This window comes from Agelaius tricolor, unplaced genomic scaffold, assembly GCF_023055355.1.
Source record: "Agelaius tricolor isolate 1412-34295 unplaced genomic scaffold, bAgeTri1.0.p SCAF_6, whole genome shotgun sequence".
In the NCBI taxonomy this organism is placed as follows: Eukaryota; Metazoa; Chordata; class Aves; order Passeriformes; family Icteridae; genus Agelaius; species Agelaius tricolor.
The window spans coordinates 27474582-27499418 of NW_027269266.1; the positions used below are offsets into that span (position 1 = coordinate 27474582).

Consider the following 24837-nt stretch of genomic DNA (forward strand, 5'->3'; position numbering starts at 1 on the left):
ATTATTGGGGAGAGTAGAGAACCATTGTCATATTTCTTAAAATTAATTTTCCCCAAAGCTTCAGGAATCTTTTAAGTAGGGTTTAATATACTCTTTCTTTTTTTGTTTCCTAACACATTTACCTCCTAAACAATAGTTACTTTCTGACTGTTTTACTTTTTTACTGCTTATATCCATTTCTCTGTTTCTTCAGGAAAAGAAAAAAAAAAGGCAAAAAACCCCAACCCTCAAAACTTTAGACCCCTGCATTGCTGGCTTGCTTGCTGCTATCAACCCAGATCCATATGGCTGGAGAGGCTGTGTTTCCACAAAGCCTGAAGAATATATTGCATGAAAGAGTTTCTAAATGGTCAGTAAGACCAAGAAAACAACAATCACTGAACCTTTCAATTCTCGAAAATGGTTTCAATTGCATATTGAAAGTAACATAAGACAAAACAGCAACAAAAATCAGAGTCAGGCCCCTAAACAAATGTCATCACTGCTTAGACTTCAGTGAGGGTGTTAATTATTATCACAAAGTGAGGAAACCACAGAATTGTTGGACCAAACACACGTTTCATGTGGAGAAAGTAGTACAAACAAACCAAAAACATACATCATTTTTCACGGAGTACAGAGAAGATGCATCTATTTATGCAACAAGCCTTAGGGATCCTCCTCCTTTACAAACTATCTAACCTAGTACAGTACAACTTGCATCCCAAGACTGTTACAGTCTTTCCATATGCTTGTAATTTATTAACTATCTCAGCTATGAGACTACAACTGGAAAAATTCTGAGTGTCATTAAGAGGGAACTTCTTGTATCAAATCTACATATACTGTACTATGATACCAAGACCAGAGAACCAACCTTCTCCCATATATTTGCAGTTCTTTAAGATGAGATTGAAATTAACTTAAGAAATGCAATTATTCTATCTGGGTCTAGGACATAGAATATATATTGCATGGCTTATCCATATATAGCACGCCTTTGTGTGATGAATGCACACCTTTCATATAAAAGGTGTGCATTCATCACACAAAGGCATGCTATATATGGATAAGCCATGCACATGGTGAAAAAATGTACTTCTCACTGCAATACAGCATAGGGAGCAGTGATGCATGTAGCTCAAAAGTCATCCCAGAGAATGACAAACAGCAGATATTTCACACTAAGGTGGCAGAAAGGCCAGAGTGAGTAGTTTTTGGATATTCTGTCTAGAAGGTGTCCTTGCCCCCCTTTACTATAAAGATGATTTGTTACCTACAGCTGAATAAAAAATGTATGCACATATATTATACATATATCACAGTATGTATATTATACATATATCACAGTATGTATACAATACAGGAACATCATCTAGCCAAGCCACAAAGATTTTGTTATTTATGAACCAATCTAGGAATAAAATTAGTTAGAATGTTGAGAAAAAAATAGAGACTAGGCAGTTCACCGCCTGTACTCTCAGAGTTAAGAAGGACAGATCCTTTCCTGGTATGCACTCATCATGATGAGTAATTTTTAGAGCATCTCCTTGTTATAGATAGATGTCATTTATGATAGATAACGTAAGCTGACACGCTTATGTTATGTCTCTATTGCCACATTTACCTGAATCATAGCCACACTGACTGACCTTATTTTAAGGCTGACAACCATCAACTTTGCATAGGTTTGCACAATGGCTGAACACTGGTTTCAGTAGGCAAAATCTAGGTTGAGTGAAGGTGGGAGAAAATCTCCAAGCACCATACAAAGGTGATAGAACAAATTTCACCTATTGAAACTTCAATTCAACCTTATTGAACCCCTAGAAATTCCTAACAGCAGAATCCTGAACCCCTAGAAATTCCTAACAGCAGAATCCTGGAACTGATGTACTAAATACAGTTTAATTGCTTTAGGTCAAGTAACATTTAACTTAGGTCATTCACCATCAGCAATTTGAGCTAACTTACCTAGCTTGACTTAAGCTGGGTTTAACATGGTCTGCTTTTTCAAATGACCCATAACAATTCTATTCCTATATTTTCTAACTGATGTGCGAATTAATTTTTTAAAATGTCTCTTACTTAGAAATCTGCAAGCAAAGCCAGTCCCACACAAACCACACCTTTACTTGAATTTACTGCCATCATTTTAGAAAGTTTATTTAAAAGAATATAACCCAAATATGTGCTTTTCTATGAAACACACTTTTCAAGTTCATTTTGCCAGAGAAAATACTAATTTTCCAGAATGGCGTATTTCATTTGCTACCAAAGAGGACTGACTGTAACATAAAGCGGGTGGCTCCTTTAGAAGAAAGGGAAAGAATTTGACATGGTAGGTCTGGTATCCTTCTGCAGTATCAAATGAAGCCCTACATTTTCAAAATGATGCATGGGAACTTAACCACGTGGTGCCCATTAAAGTCCATGCCAGCTCTCATGGTTTATGAGGTCACCAGAAGTCGTTGATGGAATTACACCCCCGTCCTGCACGGCGGATTCTCTTGTATCACAGATTCTGAATCAAAGCCTGTAAGGTTAACAAAAATGTCTACAGTCAGTTTACTCAGGTTTGGATCACGTATTTCCACTGGAAAGAGAGAAACAAGAGAGAAATAAATTACTGAACATTCGTTAGTGTAACAGCATGGCATGGATCTTATGTTGATACGTATTCCTGTATGGAAGGGGGAAATAATGTCTTCCTGTAGTTGTGCTCAAGGCATCTGAATGAAAAGAGAAACACTGGGGAATATTCCTCTGAAAAACAAAAGGACATCCTGTGAGAGTGTGATTACAAAGTGATTCTTTGAGCATTCTTAACAGCTATCAGACAACATATGAGACAGTATACTTGAAAAATAGATATTCTGGGCTCTTTGTGTATCATGTGCATTTTTAGAATCTGCTGTTCTGGTGCACATATATCAGTTTTGTATTTATTGGACCGAACCTTTTAAAATCTATCATAATAGCAATATTCAATGTCCAAAAGTGAAACCTGGCACTCAATTTGCACAAAGAATTTGCACATTGTTGTGTTTTAAAACATTCAGTAGTTAATAAAAGACTGTGGTCTATTGGTATATTGGTTTTCATATTCTCTCCACTGGAATATGATCTTGCTTTAGCAATAAACTGATATGTTGATTGAATACTTTCCAATTCTCTAGGTTTCTAGGAGTGTTCCTGGGGTTGTATCATGTAGCAGCACAGTGACTGTGTTAGGAGAATCCTTATTGGAAAATTAAAAGCTGTGGTATCACTAGAGTCTCCTGAATCTGTATATGTAAGGTAGAATAATTTTATTCAAAAAAGTAGATGTTTGTCAAGCCACATGATGATATTCATTATTAAAACATGGACCAAGAATTTGTACACTTGTCAAACAGTCTGAATTCCATCAAAGTGTCCTAAGGTAGTCAACAATTTGGGGAGCAATTTGTAGGCATTAATAGATGCATACCTTGCAAACAAAGGTGTGGAAAGAAGAAGACATGCTTCTTGAAGGAGATTTGCACAGAGCAAGAAGTAATATCTCTGAGACAATCAGTAAATTAGGAAGCATAACAGCAATGCCATAAGGATTATCACCAGGTGTTTCCATGGGTGCATGGTGTCCATGGTTTACTCAGGCTTCTGTTACCCAGGGCTGTGAATGGGGTACCCTGGCTAGCTAAAAACTGAAACAGTGCAGCACTTATTTTACAGCAACCGACAAGATCAGCTCAGACAGGGAGAGGAAAAAAAGCTGAGACTTCATATGGCACCTCTCTGAGCTGGGGAATGCAGATGATACAAATATAGCTCTACTGCTTCTGCATCCAGGTGACTTCAAACTTACTGCCCTGTCTGTCTGCAAGCTGCAGAGGTCACCCACCGGGTAAGTGTGAATTAACCATAAAGGGAATGCAGTGCTGTATCAAATGAATTTCTGTAGCAGCTGGGGAGGCTGTGGCAGAATTTTAGAGGTTTTGAAGGGCCGATCCCAGTGGTACAACAGCTTTTGATTTTCCAAGAATGGCCGATCCCCATGGTATCATGGCTTTTCATTTTCCAAGAAAGATTCTTTTAACACACTCTGGAGTATACTTTCTTCTCTCTTTTGTTTTAGTTTCTGTTGTTACTATTCTTTGAAAAGAAAGAAAAGTCAGGCAAGTTCAGAGTGGGGCAACTTTTTCATTACAGAGGATTGAAACAGCCAGTAAAGGACAAAGTTTACAGCAGGAATCCTGTGAAAGAAGCATTGTGTACTTATGTTCACATGCAAACCTTGTGATATAGCCTGTAATATTTTACCTTTTGCAGCCAGGCTGCCTTTCTTGCCTTTGCTTAAATGTCAGTATACACACAGCTGGCCTGGGCTATTCCCCTCTCCCATCATCTCTTCACCCTTCTGTACATCAAGCACCAGCCAAATTTTACTGATAAAGCCAACACTAAGCAGAAGGAAAAGTATGCATTCTTCATGCTGTACAGCTGAGCAGGGCTAAATGGCCAATAAAAAGTCACAGGCAACAACTTTAAAAGGGAGAAAGGAAAGGGCTGGTGCTATGGGTAGAATTGGAAAAGGAAGGAGGCTGGAGTGGTCGGCTGTGGAGGGGGACATATCAGTCCTTGAGCTGGAGCCATTGCCAGTCCCTCTACACAGTTTGAATTGCACCACCTCAAAAGTGCTGCAAAATTTTTTTATTTCTGCAAAATTTTTACTTCCATCTGAGGGCATTTGGGGTGAGCTGAGATCAAAGGCATTTGAATTAGTTTTATATACAGCTTAACTCAGGTAGATATTTTACATGGATAAATACTTTGCAAGCAGCAAAGAAACATTAATTAACAATTTGCAATCTCTCACCTCACACCTATACTTCAATGCCCTATTTCTGAAGTATTCACTGATACGAAGGTTGCAGAATTACATAGCCTAGGCTTTTAATTAGCTTTTGGAAATATATTAAAATATGTATTATAAAATTGACTGGATTGGAAGGGACCTTAAAGATCATCTAGTCCCAAACTTTCTGCCATGGGCAGGGATACATTCCATTAAACCAGGTATCTCAGAGCTCCATCCAAACTGGCCTTGAACACTCTCAGGGATGGGACATCTTCAACTTCTCCAACCCATTCCAGTGCCTTATCAACCTCACTTCTTTCCTAGTATCTGATCTAAAACTACTCCCTTTCAGTTTAAAGCTTTCCTTGTCCAGTCACTGCAGGCTGTTGGAAAAAGTCTCTCTCCATCTTTCTTACAGGCTCTCTGCAGGTACTGGAAGGCTGAAATTAGATCACCCCAAAGCCTCCTCTTCTCCAGGCTGAGCAATCCCAACTCTCTTGGCCTTTCCTCACAGGAGAGGTGCCTCTAAACAACTTGGCGGCCTTGCTCTGGAGTCGCTCCAACAGGTCAATGTCCTTCTTGTGCTAGGGACCCCAGAGCTGGATTCAGTACTTCAGAGGAGACCCCACCTTGAGTATAGGTGTTGACAGATTGAGAATTCCTAATAAATAATTCTATGCTGTTGGAGCTGTGAGAGATTGCGAATTCCTAATTAATAATTCCGTGCTGCTGGAGCTGTCACTTAAACTAAAGCTGCGCGCTCCTTTGCCTTGCCCTCCACAGGGGCCGTGTCAGGGACGCCCGGGCTCTGACCACGGCGCGCTCTCCTGTACCGAGCTCCTCTTTTCCTCCCCGTCACCTACAGCAGGCTGGGGCGGTACAGCCTCCTGCAGCCCCTCGGCATGCCCACAGCCCGGAGCCGGGAAGAAGAGCCCCAGCGTTCCCGAGGCAGCTGGGCCCGGTCCGTGCCGCTGGAGGAGCCCCGGCCGGGCCGGGCCGGGCCGGCGAGGCAGGCGCAGCGGGCGCAGCGCAGCCGCCAGGGGGCGCCGGGATCGCGGGACGGGGGAAATGTGGGAAGCGTTAGGGAATGGCAACGTGGGGAGCACATTGGTGGCCATCGGCATGGGAGCGACCGCAGGGTGTAGTCCTGTGATCGGCCGGAGCGCTTCTGGCTAGGCAGAAATCAGGGAAAGCCTGCCACGCTGATTAAAACAGCCCCTGCTCTGCAAAGCCCGCAGGTCACGAACACAGGAATTCTAAAGGAAAATGGCTTTGTAATTCACATGTAAAGGAAAAGTAGCACGCAAAAGGCTTTCCTTTTTCTTGCTGCCATCCTAAATCAATGTTTCTCTCCGAAATGTTACAACCTTTTCTAATTTGGTGTGTTTAATTGAATTACTTTTTTTTCCTTCAAATGATGGTGACATAATGATGGATGAAAACAGATTGATGTAAACTTTGAGATTGGGACTATAAAACAGGAAAACCTGAATTAATTGTTCAGATAAAAAGGAAAAAAGGAGAAGGAGAAGGAGAAGGAGAAGGAGAAGGAGAAGGAGAAGGAGGAGAAGAAGAAGAAGAAAATACTATAATTCAGAAAGGCATTAATTAGTTTGAAGAAAAGTAACTCATGCTTTCCTGTTAAGTTATAATATAAATGGTAGCATTTTGAACTCTTGGCCTAAAATAGTTATATTGAGCTTTGATCCATGGGACGTTAACGGACAGGAAGCAGAGGAGTGAATTGGGGTGAATTTAATAGTATCCAGAGATAGAATAATTAACTCTTGTGGTGCCTTGCAGCAGTTAGGGTCTGAAGGAAAAGGCCTTATAAAAATAAAACCAGAAAGGAAAAAGGGCCATTTCTGTATATTCGAGAGAATAATATGACATCCTTCCCTAATATGAGTTATGAAATGAAGTCAAAGTTTGTCTTCTTTATCATCAACCAAAGAGGGCCACTATTTGCAAAGAGGATTAAACACTGTAGACCAGCAGTTACTGTCACTGCTTGTTTCTTGGGTTTTTATTCTCTTCTTATATTAGCAAGCTTTTCACAATACATGTGTGAGAACATGGATTAATGGCCCTTCTCATGAGTCATAAGAGCTACAGATGCTCTCCTTTCTTTTCAACCTTGGTTATTAGCTAAATATCCAATCCTATTTGGTTAACACAGAGACTGGATCTGTGTAAGTTGGCTCAGCATAGGATGTAGCCCTATTATGCTCCCTGATTTAGTTCTAAGTGTCCACATCAGTTCATCCATGTCATTAATATGTATCAGTCCCCAATAGATCATGTTTTCATGTTGTAAAAACCTAAACTTGGGCTATCTATAAATGCAGCTGTTCAGTGGTATTAAGACTCCTCTAGGAAGGACTCTAACAGTAGTTTATAGATGGGGCTCGGAAAGGGTGTGCTGACCACAGTACAGATAGGCTCAAGTGCTGATTCAGACCTGTGCTCAGACACGGGGTGTCTGTTCTCATGTGTACCTTCCTGTTTAATTGCTATGTTAATACCTGTTCCCACAAAAGGCATTGAAGTGCCTGTAAAAATGTGCAGGACATATTCCATAGCTAACAGCCTATAAACTGAGAGGTAGAATAAAATGATTCAAGAAATACTGGAGAGATGCTCTTTACATCAAAAGAAACAGCACTTCATTTTTCAAAGGGTGAAACATCAGCACAGGTGACAATGTCTTTCAAAGTGTAGAGTGGATATTAACTCACTTCACTAGAACTATGCAAAACCTCAGAAAGATGTACTTCACATGATAATGTATTATATAGCAAAGGGAAAGGAAGGAAGGAAGGAAGGAAGAAAGAAAGAAATCTCTCCAGCCTTTCTGCAAATGCATACAATAGAACTCATTGAAAAGCCTCTCAGTATATTGCAGTACTGAACAGTAAATCAATGTAATCTGAATTTCTGCAGTAGCAGGAAACTTTCCAAATGATCGCTATAAATGGAGCACATGTTTTACGTATAGGTTACTATTTTTGGCAGTCCATCAAACCCCTTTGATGTGTAGACAGTGGGGTTTCATCCAGCTAGCAGGACAAGAATAAAAGGTCCATATTCTTCCTTGTGCCAAGATCCCCTCAGAGCAGGAGATGGGGAACTGGTTATGGTCGTGCAGCTCTACAGCTGCTCCTGTGCCAGCCTGGAGCAGAACTTAGATAAGCTCGTGTTTTAGTCCCTGAGACGTACCCCCTGTTAAGAATCAAGAGCACTCTATTCTGCTTCTGTGAGTCTCTCAGTCACTCTGTGTGCCAGCACAGGGAGAAGAATTGGCACAGGAGCTGTTTATACCACCTTGCACTGGCTGCATGGTTCCTTACATAGGGAACACCCCCCAGGGGCCAGTTAAAGCTCTGGAACACCTGCACAATACAAAGTGACGGAAACCAGCACAGAGAGTCTGGCGTGTGAGTCCTCAAAATGGAAAAAGGCAGATGAAAAAAAACATACCAAGGCAAGGGAAACCAGGCATCACATGAGGATTAGAAAGAAAAGACCAGAATGAAAATTTGTAAAATGGAGTAAATCACTTCCTGACTGCAACAGAGCTGAACTTCAAAAAAAGATCCACTAAGCCCACAGCACTGCTGCTCAGGACAGACAGTGTCTGAGTGTCCTTCCTCTCCTCGGGTTTCTCATCAAAGATGATGTCAAGATTTATGAATCCCTTTCTGAATAGTTTTGTGAGTTTAAACTAGCCTCAGTCCAATACAGCTTCCATATAAAGCAGCAAGCAGTAAAATGTTTTGCTCAATGTGGAAATTGCACTATGGGACACGAGTGTCCAATAGCCATGATTTTGTGGCTGCCCAATAGCCATGATTTTGTGGCTCTCCAAGTTGATTCCAATTACAGAGAGAAGCCAGTGTTGACAAAGAGAATTAAAGATGTCTATTTTGCCCACTACATTTTTTTTTTTTTAAGTTTGTTTTTTTTTTTAAACTCATTACACTCATGGCATATACATATATATATATAGTACATTTTCATTAGCCCGTCATCAAAGCACAAAAATACTAAAACCCCTCTGCTGTTCTGAGTGACATATTTCAGGAATAACTACTCAGAAATAACTGCTGTAGATGTGTCTGGCTGCTGAACATGAAAGTATGGGTGCTGCTGACTGCCTGGCAGCTGGCCCAGCATTTAACCCTGCTGTTTTAAAATGTCGTAAAATAAGCACAATTTAATCTTTTGAAACCTTTTGGTCAGTGACTGTGATTTCCGCAAAAAATGACTTCAAAGGAAAGACAGGCACCTTTGTTGATGCCTTTTTAAGCAGTCATGAGTTCCAAATTATTTTAAAAAAGGGAAGCAAAAACCTCAAAGTGTGTAACACCTCCTCAGAATTAGATGCTGAAGCGATATGTAAACTGGGTTGTAAAAATCAATCCTCCACTAGTGATGTGGCTCAGAATGATATAATTAAAAGATAATGTCAATGGAAAAAGTATATCATCATAGACTAATGGGCTCCTCCTGACACATAAATACCACAGCAAAACCTCTATTTTAATGAAAAAATACCATTTAGAAGCCAAGATATTTGATTTTCAAAGCAGGATGTGTTGAAAATGTTCTATTTCTGTGGCTATATTTCTGTTTTGCCAAATATCTGACGCAGAGTTAACACTTCAACCTTGCAGTCTTCATGTGATACACAAGATTCCTCCATGCCTCAACCTGCTTTACCTGTGCAAAAAGCAGCTGACTTCTGCAAATAGGGTTCCTTTTTGTTAGTGAGTTGCAATCTTAATGTAGACTCAAGATTTTATTTCCAAACTTAGATGTGAAAAAAAATTATCTATTTGTAATCATTTGACATTTATTCGATTCACCTTGATTTAAGGAATGTGGGCATTGCTGGGCATGAGACTGTTTAGGTGATTGTTTTTCACTGCAGTAAAAGTGCAGTTAAAATTACCCTTTAAACACATAGAAGAGGGAAAAAAAAAGAATATGAAGATACCTTGAATAATTAAACATCTTTCCAGTCTACATCATATTACCCTTTTTACATTCACAAAAAGACAAAAAAGGTACTCCTGTTCTTCTCAGGTTTGGGTGGGAAAAAATGCCTTTTGGCTTTCCAGTATTAAAGCAGAATGATATGAAGAGCATTTGATCTATCACTGTATGCCAGGATGCTTTGAAAATGCCTACCAGATGTGGCCCTCAAAAGTCTTAGGCGTCTTCTGCTTAGTTCCTGGCTTTAGACCAGTCCAAGGAAAGAACTGGCTGATGAGCTGCTCAGACCAAGCTGATCTGGACAAGATCTAGATGACTGTTGTCACCTACAAAACTTTAAAATCAAAAAGGGAAGTGCCTTGCAAGACTAGGCGCCTCCAGGATTAGGCAGCAGCCAAGCACGGGTTTCTGGAGAGTGCTTTTGGATGCTGTTCCACCTACATCCTGCCTTAGGTGCCTAAGTCCTTTACTAGAGCTAGCCAGAAAGGCTAGATTCCCATTGAAGTCTGGAGAAGGATTTACATTAACTTAAGTGGATTGGTTCAGGCCTTAAAATGAGAACCATGTGTACATCCTTATGAAGGATCTGGTCCTTTCTGTTTATTCATTGTGACTTCTTGCAGTATTGAACCATTCCTATGCACTAATCCATAAACAATATGTCAGAAGATGTTCTGGAGGATGAGAGTTGTGACTTTCATGCCCATAGTCCGTGCTGCTCTCAGTGGCTCTGGCTGTTGAGCAGCCTCCCTGGCTAATGGGCCACTCAAGTCCCATACACCATTCAGGTCATATATAAGCTCTTATTGTATTACTCGTTTGGCTCGTCAATACTTTTCCATGGAGCTGAAGGAAAGGAGAGCATATGGAATAGAGAAGCAGGAAAATTAATGAATGAAAGAATATAACTTTCAGGGTTCTGGCAATGTTTTCACATCCATATTTTGCTCCACTCCCCTGAGGTCACAAAAAGCAAATGGCATGTTCATTTCCTTCCATCTGTGCTATTCTGAACAGCAAACGGGAACTTATATCAAACTTTCTTAATAAGCAGGGCGGGAGGAGAGCTGGGTAATAATTAGCTACTGGCTAGGAATGCCTCGTAGATAATTTGAATTTCAGAATGATCTTCATCGTAGACACATTTTTCATCTTTCTTTTCCTATTTCGTAATGCCGCAACACTTCAATCAAAAATTAAAAAAAGCCCAAATTCTTCCCGAATCCTACCCATCGCCCATGAAGCAGCAGGAGCAGACCCACGCGGAGCCAGGCCAGCGCTGTCCCGTTTTCCTGTGGAGCGCAGGCGATTCCTTGTAAACAGCGGGCCGGGCTGGCTGGCCAGGAAGGCCCGGCGGTGCTGGATGCGAGGCGAGGCCCCCCTTTCCCGGGAGAGGCTCCGCTCCAGCTGCAGCTGCTCCCCCCCGCCGCCGGCTCCGCGGGAGGGGGCAGCTGGCAGGGCCTCCCCCGCCCCGGCACATCGCTCCCCCCGCCCCGGGCCGCAGAAACCAGAATTTAGTGACCTGGCGATGCAGCAAATAAATAAATGAATGGAGCTGGAGAGCTTTCTGGAGAGGCCTGCGGGCCGTGCTTCCCAGAGCGAAGGAGAGGAAAAGCGCTTCTGTAGGCGTCTGGCTGGCTGGGTTCCTGTCAGAATAATGATTTCAATGTTACTGTGATTTCACCAAGTGGCACGCTGGGGCACCTGGGGTCTTGGTAGGCAATTTTTTACTGTTGCGAATGCAAATAAGGCATTTATTTAAATTAACCCTCTATTATACAGAGAAAACATAAGCTGGGAGGAAGCATTGCTGCTTAAATGACAGCAGTGCGCTTAAAAAGCAGAACAGGTCCTGCACATCACCTGGGAAGCACTGGCCAATATTTGCCTTTAAAAATGGGGTTCAAGGACAATAGTTCTGCCACCAACCCGGTTAGTAAGGCATCTCTACACCTCCGCTTCCAGTCTGTAAAATGGGCATAAGGATCATGCCCTTCCATAAGCCCCAGAAAAGACACTTGAGGGATATGAAATTACTGAATGCACACTAGGAAACAACCAGATTTCTGCTCCATAACAATAGTCACATTTCTGAGGGGAAAAAAGACCATGGAAAAAAACCCAGCTTGCAATCATGGGATACTTCTTTAACCTAAAGTCTCCTCCTAAGCAGCATTGTGCTCAATTACGTCCTAAAAGATTTCTTGTGTGAGGCTATTAACATGTTTTATGTTTCAGCTGCTTTGATTTCCAAAAGGGCAAAGTAATTTCAAGCCAGAGAAGCAGGACACAATTTTACAAAGAGGATAAAAATAAACAGTTTTGATCAATGAAAAATTCTTCCAGATTTTAAATGTCCAAGAATGGATCCAAACTCTTTTCTGTGGGAAAGTTTCATTTTCAACCAACTCGCATTTTTATAAAGATCCATTTCATTCAAAGTTTTTCACCTACCCTGGTCCAGTAATACAGGTTTGTACCTGGGTATTGCCAAACCTCTGCTGGGCTCCTTTTGGGCTTGATGAGCTTCTGCCAGTTCCTTGATGCCTAAAAACCAGCACTTTACTGCTATGGCAAACCTGAGTTTAAAGTAAGGGCCATTCCATTCCTGCCTTTGGTTGAGCCCCTTCTTTTTTTTCTTTTTTTTTTTCTTTTTTTTTTTTAATTTTAAAAACATTTCCCTCTTATTTTCATGGTAAAAGGTATTTTCAATATTTTACAAGAAAATACTGAATGTCCTTATTAGCTTTAGGTCATAAATGCCACAAAACAGATTTAAAAACTGGAATAAACCCAACATAAATGCTTACTATTGGTGAATATAAGGGCATAGAAAACAGGGCAGTAAAGTCACCATACAATATCAGTAAAACCATTAAAAAAAATCTGGAAAAGCATCAAGATGGCTGGCCTCTTTGTAGTTTCAGCACAGAAAAAAAAAATTGAGCCTTATTTCTAAATATTTTCCCTAGTGGGAAATAACAGCTTGAAAATAATCCCAGATGTATTCATTTGTGCAACATTTTTCTGCTTGCAACATATAGGCATGGAAAAATTATTGAAGGTTTCAATTCTGGACTTGTATTTTAAAAATGTCAAGCTTTTGAAAAACAGCATAATTTTTCCTTAAAAGCTATTCATTTACCTGGAATGTTGGCCAGCAGGCGTACATTATGGACTTGGTTTAGCTAAGATTGAAAAATTGCCCAAAGGCAAAAGAGAAGTAGGCAATTTTTGTGGCTCAGATTATATACCAACACAAAATACAGCTGAGTTGATTTTTGAACTGGCATATAAAAGAATTTTGCAAGTATGTGATCTTGAAAGTGATCAAAAGGTATATGAGGTTTTTAAAAAGCTCAACAATTGTCATTTTCATGTTGTCTTTTTTACAATCACAATCTGTATCCTGAGGTGTAAGTAACCAGGAAGCTCTTATTAAATGGCTGCTGAAAACAATAAAAAGATAAGCAATCCAAGCCTATAAGTAATAATTTCCAAAGATGAACAGATTAGGACATATTTCTGTTTGCTCTACGAAACAAGTTGTTTGATAAAATATTTCCATTTTGGGTAGATATTTAAAAAAAACAAGTCATCAGTTCACTCAAAACCTCAGGAAGTTGTCCTGTTAAAGGAATCAAACGTTTTCTTCTGTTCAATCTAGACTATCGTCTTAAAAAGCTATTTGTCTGGATAGTATTTACAGCCCAGAATTTTCTGTGACATACAGTAAGTGATGTTACCATGTATAGGTGACTACAAATAATTTTGGTATGTTAGACCTATTGGGAGGGGTGTGGGGAGCTGTTCCCCTCAATGTGTATAAAATCGCTTTCTTTATGGAAGGGAGACTAATAAAAAGAAAGAAAGGTCAGTGAAAATTCAGGAAATAAAATTATTCCTCAAGAGCCAAAGGTGCAGATATGGGAAAAGGTAGAGTGGTCAAACCAGTGCACAGTGCAACCCTTTAGGGCTGAGGACAGTGTCTGTGCTCTGGCAGGAGGAGCCAAGCTCCTGCTGAACCAGCCAGGTCCAAGAGCAGACAGACTGATGCTGCATCAGCTCCACGCTCGGTGTGAGCTGAGCAAGTGAGCAAGGCTGTCAGTGTGGGCACAGTGCCTCATGAGCACTGGCTTGTACAGAATATCAGTGATCAGAATACCAGTGCACAGTGCTGATGTCCTGCAGAACTGTGCCAGTGTCACAGACATGTTCTAGGAAAAATCTTTTTGCTAGGATTTTTTCCCCTGAGAAGCTGAGAGACCTCAAGAACAAAATGTAAGCAATAATTATCTGCTGCTGTGGAATGCCACAGGTGGATCTTTGATTGGTCCATGTTGGTTGTTTCTAATTAATGGCCAATCACAGTCAGCTGGCTCAAACTCTCTGAGAGTCACAAGCTTTTTTTGTTATCATTCTTTTCCTTCCCTTTCAAACCTTCTGATGAAATCCTTTCTTCTATTCTCTTAGTATAGTTATAATATATCATTTTCTTTTAATATAATATATCATAAAATAAACCAGCCTTCTGAAACATGGAGTCAACATTCTCGTCTCTTCCCTGGTCCTGGGACCCCTGTGAACACCACCACAGTGCCAGTCTGCCTGGAGCCTGCCAGAGGGGGTCCAGGGCAGCACATGTCCAGCCATAAAGGAGCATGGTGATCCAAGGGCCATGCAGTCTATTCTGTTCCCACAGGAATCATTGCCAGAACTTTGCTGTTTTTCTATTTGGGGAGAGTTGAGTCTTTAGAGGGTACCACAGAGGTTACACATCAGGAAACCAAGTTAATTAGGGGGATGGAACAACTCTCCTGTGAGGAAAGGCTGGGAAAAGTAGGTTTTGTTCAGCCTGGAAAGGAGACAGTTTTGGGGTGACCTAATTTCCTTCCAATACCTGAAGGGAGCCTACAGGAAAGCTGGAGCAAGACTATTTACAAGAGCATGTAGTGACAGAAAAAGAGGGAATGACTTCAAACTGAAAGAGAGTAGATTTAGATTAGATTCTTTGAAGAAATTATTTACTTTGAAGGTGGTGAGCCACTGGAGCAGGCTGCCCTGAGAAGTTGTAGATGCCCCAAACACTGGAAGTGTTGAAGGCCAGGTTGGATGGGGCTCTGAGACACCTGGTCCAGTGAAAGGTGTCCTTACCCATGGCAGGGAGGTTGGGACTAGGTAATCTTCAAAATCCCTTCCAACCCGAGCTATGACTCCATGATTCTTTCATTCTGTGAAATTAGGGGTTGATGCATAACTGGCAATATTCAGCTGACTGGTTATTCCATGCAAGGTGGTCCTTTTCCTTTTGGAATGCAGGCTGCTGCTACCCATGCAGTCTCCCACAAATGCAGAGCATTAGAAGAAGCTTCAGACACAAGTTAGAATGAGTCAGAGTGCTCCTGGGCTTTTGGTACAGCACATCAGCTTTGCCCTGCTGGAGGGAATGTCCACTGTCAGATCACAGGTGATACTGGAACATGGTCCATGTGCTGGGGAAATGATGAGCATTGTGTCACAAATGGTGTTTTCTTGCTTCTTCACTAGATCCAGCACCTCCTCAATGGCAGCAAAATTTACTTCTTGAATACTTCACCTTGCCCTCTGTATCCTACAAACAACAAACAGTGGCTCAGTCATACTTCTTGCCCAAGAGCTTTTGAGAATTATTTTAACTAGCCAGTCAGGTGCAGGTGGGAAGAGTGAGTTCAGGGTCAGAGCTTCTACACCTATAATACTTTCTCAAAAAGAAAATGTGAAGAAGACATGCTGATGTTTCTGTGCTTCTGAGTCTCCACCAGCATATAGTGAGAAAAGAGGAAAACCCAGAAGAGGTGTAGTGAATAAGGTTTTAATGTACAGCTGGCAAAGCTGGCAGAGAGGTTCTACTTGATGCCCAGGAGACCTGTAAAAAAGCTGGGTGCCCCCAGCATCCAGCTGCAGGTAATTAGCATATCTTAAAAGATCAACAAATATCTCATTGCAAATTAAAGAAGGAGAGTTTCTGCAGATAACTTCATTGTCCTCCTGCAGAGAAATTGCAGGTGTCTTCACAGTTCAGGGAAATCAGATACGTGTCCTCTGGTTATATTCTAAGTATAACTTGGTTTCTTTACACATATAAATAAGTACTGAAACAGAGAGAATCAAACAGCGTGCAAGGAATTCCCTTGTTAAAGAGTCTCAGCTCATCAGTAAAATTGGGATTACAAGCAACAATTCCACCCAAAGAACAGATTTTAGTACGAGATCAAAGCAAATAGCAACCTCACCTGCCAATAATACAGCTCCCTTCACACACAACTCTAATAACACAAATTTTGAAAATTAGTGTAGCATTTCAGGAGTGAATATTTATTTACATACTTAAATTTTTTAAAAAAAGAAAAAAGTCTGGAAGACTGAAATGGCACCATCTGGTGACACCTGCCACGCAGCATGAATGGCTCATGGATCTACTTTTTTTATTTGAAGTTTTGTTGAACAGCCTTGTGTGCGAGCGTAAAAGCCTTTAACAGAAAACTCTTGATCAGCCACTGCTTTTTTTTATACGATTGCTTCATCTTGCTGTAAAGACAATTGTAGACAGGCATGTGGATTCAGATACTTCCTTCAGAAATTACCAGAGTAAATCAAGTTATATATAAGACTCACCTCACTCTAATTTATAGTTCAGCTCAGACCATTGAACTTGTAAGTAAAATTTATGGGGGAAGAGCAATAAATTAAATTGTGTAGAAACATAATTTTTGTCCTGGAGTTACTTGTACAGTTCGATTTAACGCATAAAAAATGGAGTATAATACTAACTTGTTAATAAAATGTGCACAGCGCTGACATGTAAAAACAGTTTTATAATTGGTTGGTCCACTCTGTTAGCCTTGTTGACAACACTAAATTTTCATACCCCTACATTAGTAAGATTGAGCTAACATTATAAATGCAGAAAGCTCATAAATGCATACAACAGAAATTCATTTGGCCTTTGATTTTTTTTTGGGTGTCTTTAAAGTGAAAACTGTAAAATTACCACGTAATAAAAGCCAGTACACTGAACACTAATTGCCCATTTATAAAATGCTCTTTTCCTCCAATCACGTAGGTGTGAGGCATAAACTTCTTGGGTTTTACGGAGCTGCGATTTATACTTTCAGTTTTGCTTCTCTCTGTTGCATTTCATCTTAAGCTTATAAAAGACGAGCTGCATTTTATTAATCTGCATCAGCATTCATTGGACATTAAATCTATGTAGATCCCTACAGGGTTTTAATTGTGGCTGAATTGCCAACAATAATTGGGCCTCTGACTAAGCATGGAGAGCAGGCCACCCTGGCTGCCGGGCACAAGTGCGAGCTCCCACACCAGCCACGATAGCCCGCTTTGTCAGCCGCCCGAAGGGAAGTTGTCAAGTCTGGGACCCTGCTGCTTTATTCCTATAACTATGTTTTAGAAACACCTCACAAGTGGAATTGTGGTTGCCTCATCCAGAAAATGTGGAAAGGATTAATGTGGCATGTAAAACAAATCACTCCTGAGCTCAGCTGAGAAAGTGGGTATTAAAAGCACTCCAGTCAAAAGAGCTTTAGTGAAAGGGTCATGGTGATATACAGTCAGCACATGTTGGGCTGGTAAAGCTGCAGGGTGTTTGGAAATGGTAATGGTCCATGGGTGTAAATTCTTTCAAGACCTCTTAAAGGCACATGTGTTTCTTGAGCATGTTCTCCAAACAAGGACCTGTTATAGGTTAGCTTCACTGGAACTTTTAAACTTTATTGATTGGTTTGTGGTATTCCAGGTTTGCTTACTGTTTTTTGGAGCTTTTTTTAATGTTGTTGATAAACACTGAAAGCTATCATGACAATCTAAAACTTACAAATCTATAAACTATGTTGTGTACAGATTTATTGTAACGTATTGCAGAATGTATTATTTCTTTTCTTTATGCCAGTAATCACTGGATTCACAAGAGTTACGGGTCTATCAATATTTCTTTTATGAAAGCAGGTTGGTTAAAATGTCTGTAGTTTTGAGGTTAAAAAGGTCAGACCCTTAAGTCTGGCATAACATTTAGTGGTCCTTTATAAATGTTTGTAACTTTGTAACATTATATTTCCTAAAGTTATTAAAAAGATGGCTCATGGCAGCCTTTCTCGTAAAGCTGGGAAGACTGAGAGTACTTAGCAAAAGCTTTATTTTACAAGTTGCACTATTCCTTGTTTTATTTTTTTTCTTTAGGAATTTCACTGTGATTTAGCATAAAGAATAAAAATGTGATAACATATATGTACCATATAGCCTTTTTTTACCCAAACAACTGCCACTGGTGGCCATATCCAGAAAGGGTTTTTAAGCAACAACTCACCCTGACTTCCACCAGAAACGTGAGGGTTCAAGAATTTTGTGCATCAGGCCTTTTGTGCAGGGATCACTTCACTTACATTTGAAAGGGAGCCATTTTTGAGAAGCGTGTGTCAGGTGTTGAGCAGAACACAGCCACATCTTTAAACAGAATGAATGGCTGAGAAATGGAACTAAAAAAAATAATGGATCTACTTGTAACAGTACTTGCTGTGATATAATTAAAAACACTAATAATCACTTCCAACATGCACCCTTCAGCTGAGAACGTATCCCTGCAGCAAGTGGCCTGCATTCAATTCCTGGGAAACTTATTACTCTCATGGTTCAAAAGCCAGTATTTTATAATTTGGCCAACAGAATGCTGTTTTGGTCAAGTACACTAGAGATTAGGATTTTTCAGTCTTATTTCTGAATGTTTTTTTTTTTTTTTACACAAGGCCACTGTTAATTATTTTATGTGGTAATTTAACCTGTGTTCACTATAACAGACTTGAAAGCAAAAGCACAGATTGCAGTTGCATGATGTGCTAGGTGAAAACATTTGTTCTGAATAACAATATTTAATTGAAATCATATTTAAAAACACCAAAGAGTTCTTTTCTCACAAGCCCATAGAACTCTTACGAAGAGGGGCCATGGTAAGATGATCAAAACCCTACTTAGTCAAGTTAAAACAAATAAATAAAATAACATGTGACTTTGGCAAGGTTTGGGTTCTACGTAGGTTCTGGTTCAGTGCCTCTGTTGTTGGCTCCAGCTACAGCCATGACTACAAATATTGTTTCACAAGCTTCAGCAATGACACCATTTGTTACTTTTGCCTAGTACAGCACTGGTGAAAGTCAAGATCAGTCATTCTCCTGCAACATTTCCATCATGCAATGGAATTCCAGCCATAAAGCATGGGAAGACAGAGTAGATATGATATGATGTCATTGTCTGGCATCTTTATGGAAATCAGAAAGCTTCAGCAATTCTGACCTCTGAAATTAAGTTTCCTGTCTTTGTCCCCTTCAGGAAGATGAAATATGATGTGCCTGTAAGCTATCTTGAAAGAGATGTCCTGTAGCTACTTGGATAAACAGCTGACACACTTAAATGTTTTGCGAAGACACACAATCTAAAAAGGCAAAAAAAAGCCCCAGAAAAGGTCCATAGCAGATGTGGGGTGGTTTAATGGTATTGTTCCACGTCGCAATAACATGCAGGAAACTGGGCAACACTGTGATCTATAAACCAAATTATTGGTGTTCTGCCCAAACATTTTCAAAGCCAAACACCTGCAAGAAACAGCCAAATATTCTGAACAGAGGACTAATCCTTCTGGGGTTTTTTACCCTGCAAAGCAACAACAAAAAAATAAATCTATGTTTATGAAATTGTTTTCTTTAGGCTTGCCAAGCTACAGGGCATTTTTATCCAACAGTTTCCAAGAGCTGCTTTAGTAAACAAGGTATATGCTTCTTGTACCTAGGAAAAAATTGTTTACTTTTTGTTTCAACTCCCTTTTTATAACAGTCTTGGTAGTCTTCATACTAAAACCTCAAATCAGCTCTTTTGCTGAACACTGTGGGTTTTTTAAAAGTTGAAATCTTAAAAATGTCTCAAAACCTTTGTAAATTAAAACTCCTAGGAGCATCAGCTCTCATGTTTAGGTTTTTTGGGGTTTTTTGGGGAAAAGTCTGCTCTTTCTCACATGTAAAATGGTAAGACATTTGTCCATGCATTCATCATCAAATATGCAAAATCTTTTAAAGTTGGAGTATAAACTAGCAGGAAAAAGAAGAATATAGAAGTTTTGGGGTTTTTTTTACTTTTCTGTCAGTGAGGCTATAATAATTTGATTTTAATTCATTGAATCATAATTCATTGAAAACCTCAACTTTCCTTTCTGTTAGTAGACAACCCAGAAAATATCCAATAATATAACATAAACAGTAAGGAGACTCAATAGAATGTCACTCATTTACATCCTGCAGATGACCTCTTTCTTACCCAGAGACAAATTTTAACTGTTCTTTGTCAGTAACCTGTGGCCCTTTGGATAGTTGGAATTTATCAGACATTTCACTGCCTAGAAGTGTTAATTTGGACAGAAAAGGAACCCCAAACCATTTGTGCAGCTCATTACTCAGCTATTTCAGCTATGGCCCACCATCCTCCAGCCCCAAAAGCGATTTAATGTAGAGTGAGGCGTAAAACACCAAGGTGTCTCTAAAATTATTAATCCTTTGACTTTTCTGCAGAATTGCCTCAAAGGTTAGTAAGGACTAGGGCTTTGCTATGCTAGGAAATGTATTTACATTAATGAAACAAATACTATTTGCTTTGAAGGTCTTCTAGCAATAACAGTCAGTGGACTTATGCCCTCTTAAACAGGAAAATCAAGTAAGGAGACCAAAAAAAAAAAAAACCAACAAATGTGGGGTTTATTTTTCTCTCAAGTTCAAAAAAAGAGTTGGGCTTGTTTTGTCCTGTACCTACTGAGCTATATCCAGCTTGTTCAACAAGGCTTTGACATGGAAACACCAAGAGTCAAGGTTGAATTTTTTTGTAGACCTGTGAGCAAAAAATTAATGGTACTTAGAGAAAAAGGACTGAACAAAATACAAAAGGGAGCAGGAAAAAATACCTGGATTGAGAAGGAGGAAATTATTTAGTAAAAAATATTCTGACTAAATAATTTACATTTCAAAAAAGTATGTTAGGAAAATAATCTACTCTGTGTATAATTTATCCAAGAAAATATCAAAATACCATGTTTCAGCAAGACCTGAAACATGTTAAACTTATTCTAGAAAAATATTTAAATATTTTGTGCATTTAATTTTTTATTTTTAATTTTAATATATTTGTTTGTGTATTTCTTTTTCTTTCTTCTTAGGTTTTTTTTTTTTTTTTTAATTCATCGAGGGAGAGAATGGCAAATTCAAGGAAGCCTGGATTTCAAAAATATACTGTAATCCTAAAACAACATACTTTTTTCCTTCACAAAGCTGAACAAAACTTTTGTCATCTTTTCCAAGAAGCAAAAGAAGCAAAACTAAATTCATAGCATGACACAAGCAGCAAAGTATGTAAGTCATCTTACATTTTCAGTTGCTGATGTGGGAGTGCCCTTGTGGCAGCCATTTCAAACAGGGCATGGGCACCACCTGGCAACCCTCTCCAAAGCAAAAGAGAGGGTGAAAAGGAGGCAAATGTCCACTTTCTTTTTGCTGTTATTGCTCACGAGCTGCTGCCTGTGCTGACTCTTCAGTTTTTCTGTGGGGTCTTTTCCGCACTTTCCATGAATTTGCCACATTTTGCCCACAAAATCTTTCTGGAAAAAAAAAAAAAGCTGCACAAAGGGCATGAGCACACATCACTTTAGAAACAGTCTGATAATGTACACCCACATGTGTGTGCACATGTGTTGAAAACATTTATCAGAGCCGTCCTATGTTACTCCTGCTTTCAAAATTCACAAATGTCGTACCAACCCCAGGCACAATATTAAACTATAGTATTTGCAATTGAATTACCTGTATATTCTGCTATTTGGTACATCTACATTGGTACTGAAGCAGTCTCAAAATGTCATTCTTTACATTCTGTTAGCTATAGATTTTTTATCATATGAAACAAAAGAATAAGACTTTGAACAGACTAACTCACTCTGTCTTCTAAACAAAAGAGAGCAGATACAGCAGGCACATGTGCTCCCACTCACAACTTTGAGCAGCAATTTTCAGGCAAACAAGAGGAAGCACTTTTCATTACAATGTTCAATTAAATCATGGAACTCCTCACCAGAGGATGCTGCAGAAGCCAAAAGTATAAAAGGTTCAAAAGGAGATTAGACTAATTCATGAAGGATATGTCTATCAATGGCTACTAAGCACTGTGATCCGGATGCCCTCTGGAGAAGGAAGTCCCTAACCTGCTGCCTACTGGAAGCTGGGAGGGATTCTGTGGGAGAACTTTGGCATAGTTTCTAAATTCATATATACTTAAATATTATTTTAATTGAACACCTTGAAGAACTGTTTAGTTCTCAGACCCACAGTTTTTATTCCTACTTGACTACTCAAATGTTTACAATGTCTTTTCTGGGGGCCTTTTTTAGCAACTTAAACATTACATTAGTCCTTTAGAGACAAAACAGTAACTTCTGTTAACATGTTTACCTGATGTTATTCCTGCAACTTGTAGAAATCTCTCTACCTTTGTAAAGCCGCAACAGCAATTCCCAGAAACCTGGTAAGTATAACTGAAATAAAATGTGATATGTGCACACCTGTACAGCAGATGACTATGTTAAAAGTGATTAAATAGCATTTTTTTTTGTGTTTGTTTTAATTTGAACCTTACTCCCTTAGAGGAGTAGCAAGAAAATGTTGGAGCCAGGACCTCTCTGAGCAAACCAGTTCACTGAGGCTGAAGATGCAGCCCTTGATTTTGCAAGCAGAGAACAGACAATTGTCAAACCCCAAAGAACACATCATTGCAAATCTCCTGCAGTAACACAGTCTCTTCCTGTGACCTTCCATTTAAAATGACCTTCCATTTAAAATGTGTTTCTATCGTTTACTTTGCAATTGTGTTCTGATGTAAGATACATTTGGAGTGTAAATATCAAGATTAAATCTACCTTGAAAACTCAGGCTGAGTCAGGTTTATAGCCTAGAGGCAAGTTGTGAATCCCATAAAGCATTGTTTGAGGGACCTGGTTAGTGTTTTGTACACCTGCTTAATGTTTTTTTTTTTCATAGTCACAAATGTCAAGCTGCTCACTAACGCATTGAGGTTTGAATGACAGCCATGCACTTGAGCACCAGTTATGTTTTTTCACTACCAAATTGGACTATAAATGATGAAAAAGAGGTCAGAAAGGAAGTATGGAAGCATACAAATTTGAAAGGGGAAACTGCTAATAGTCATAAACCGTGTGCAATCAAAGGACCAGCAAGTCATTGTGAATTACCTGCTCCATGAATTACTGATCTAACTGCATTATGATATGGAATTTTCTAACTCCTTTCATCTGTGGTGCAACAGCTCCTAACAGCTCCCAGATCAAAAGCACGACTGCCAGTGAAACCACGGAGAAAAAGCCCACAACGCTGACTTTCATTATGAGCACTTATTTGTTAAACTTTTCTTAATATACAGGTTTCATTATTTATTGTTTCACTGATTGGATGTACTGTAAGTGTGCCACCTACCAAATTTGAGGAAATAGCACAGAAATAATCAGCAGTGTGACACCTCAATGGAAGTCAAAACTTTCAAGCATGTGCACATAAAAACTCATAGCTTGTATATTTCTCCACAGGTGGTAGCATGCAGAACATACATTGGGACATTCTTGTTTGTTTCTTTGTTTCATCCAATCACCCAAAATACTTGAGAAACAATTAGTTCCATGTTTGTAGTTTTACTGACTGTATAAAGGTGGTGTGACAATTAGCTTGCACATGCCAATAGAACCTACAAGAAGACACAGTCTGTGTGAGCAGTGATGAGACAACTGATTTCTACAGGTGCCTGCCATGGCCCAAACCAGAATTCTAAGCTCAAGTTATGACCCTTAAGACAAAGCTCAAGTCAGCTGGCATATTAACCAAAATGTATGGAAAGTTCTTCTACCTAGGCTTAGAAATTCCTAGGGTGTCTATTAAAATATATAAAAGACATTTCTAAACACTTTTTCTTTTCCCCCTAAATCTAGTTTCAAGGCCGGGTGAGAAAAAATGAGTTTAGTTATGCTTGCCTGTGCAAATTCAACAATAATAAATAAACAAATAAATAAATAAATAAATAAATAAATAAAGTGTGTGAAAATATGTGTGTCTATATATATATACACATATGTATATACACATGCACACACTCATGCACACACGCACACATATACACATTTTGACAGACATCTCTTTTGTTTGGAGGGTTTCTACTGAGACAACTCTGTGTATGTCTAGAGATAAAATGTGAATTGTTTTCACCATCCTGAGAGTCTGCACAGTGACTTTTTTTGGACCTTATCATAGGGAATAAATGCTTTAGGCACTAACAACTGCATCATTACTTCTGTATGAATATACTGAATTCTTTCTACCTATGACCATATTTGTAAGTTTGAGATATGCAAGCAAAAGGAAGGCAAATACTGTCAGTATCTCCTTGCTGGTAGATCAGCCAAGAAAACAGACTTCCTCTTCTGTGGAAAGAAGGGATTGTGAGGGGACCAGTTCCCCCCCACTTTATGTTTCCCTCCCCCCAGCCACCCCACTGCTGAGGCAGAGGCCTGGTTGGGGTGTCAGGAAGCTGAAGGAGCAGCTGCCTGGGGATCAGGGAGCCAGGGAAGCCTAGGCTGGCATGAAACCAGGAGCACAGGCTTCCTGGACAGCCTGCCTGCCTGCTTTCCATTGAAACTTTCAATGGAATCAACATGTTCCTGTGAAATGTTTCGATCCTGTAAAATCAGCATTTTCCATCAGAGAAGCCTTCCACCAGAAAATTTTCAACCAGCTCTAATAAATCAGGGCATCTTTAGCATCTCACACAGGGGTGCTGCTGAAGGATGTTAGATTTTCATCTCAGAGACCATGAGCCAAAAGCTCTCCTTGCCTGCATCCCACACCACAGCCATGGACATCCCCAGAGCTGTCTGC

General features: G+C 39.7%; 1 protein-coding gene across 2 annotated transcripts in view; it reads right to left on the minus strand.

The window, feature by feature from the left end:
• The window catches only part of CRPPA (CDP-L-ribitol pyrophosphorylase A), a 258141-nt gene that overhangs the window by 88216 nt on the left and 145088 nt on the right, over nucleotides 1–24837 (minus strand). The gene's annotated exons all lie outside the window — the stretch shown is intronic.